Raw genomic sequence first — 559 nt, forward strand, 5'->3', positions numbered from 1 at the left:
TAACAAATAAATATATAAAATTGGTAAGGATTATGCACAGAAAATTAAATTACAACATATACTTGCAATCCCAGTCAAATGTTTGTACATACTGGATATAATTTATTGTTTGCATAGTTAACAAATATTTTAACTGTTGCTTGAAATGGGTTTTGTAGAAAAATATTATTTGCACCCATGTATGTATTTCTCTGACCAACTTATAAATTGTATTAACTTATTATCATTATTAAAAGAGGTCAACTCAAGTGCATGGTGAAGAGAAAAAATATATAAAAATTTTCAGCAAACACTGAAAATTCTCCAAAACTTCTTTAAAAGCAGCCCAGGACGCACCTTATGAAGTTGGCTTAGAGAAGCCCAAAAAGTGCAGAGATGGAATCTAGTAACCCTTTAGAATACGGAACACATATTCACTATTAACTAAGAGTTTTTCCCTCAATAAACTCCTAATTAGCTGCTTAAGGTAGTTGTTAAGTTTAGGTATGATGTGCATTAAGGGATCTAAAATATCCTCATGCAGAATAAGGCATTAATATGTGCTTTATAAGTACTAATA

The 559-nt window shown here is 30.1% G+C and overlaps 1 protein-coding gene across 1 annotated transcript in view; it reads right to left on the minus strand.

The window, feature by feature from the left end:
• Positions 1-559, minus strand: part of LOC107575645 (E3 ubiquitin-protein ligase rnf213-alpha-like) — a gene marked incomplete at both ends in the record, with an annotated part of 31,044 nt that overhangs the window by 7,133 nt on the left and 23,352 nt on the right. The window lies entirely within an intron of this gene.

Source organism: Sinocyclocheilus grahami, unplaced genomic scaffold (assembly GCF_001515645.1).
Source record: "Sinocyclocheilus grahami isolate Dianchi unplaced genomic scaffold, SAMN03320097.WGS_v1.1 scaffold2780.1, whole genome shotgun sequence".
Classification (NCBI taxonomy): domain Eukaryota; kingdom Metazoa; phylum Chordata; class Actinopteri; order Cypriniformes; family Cyprinidae; genus Sinocyclocheilus; species Sinocyclocheilus grahami.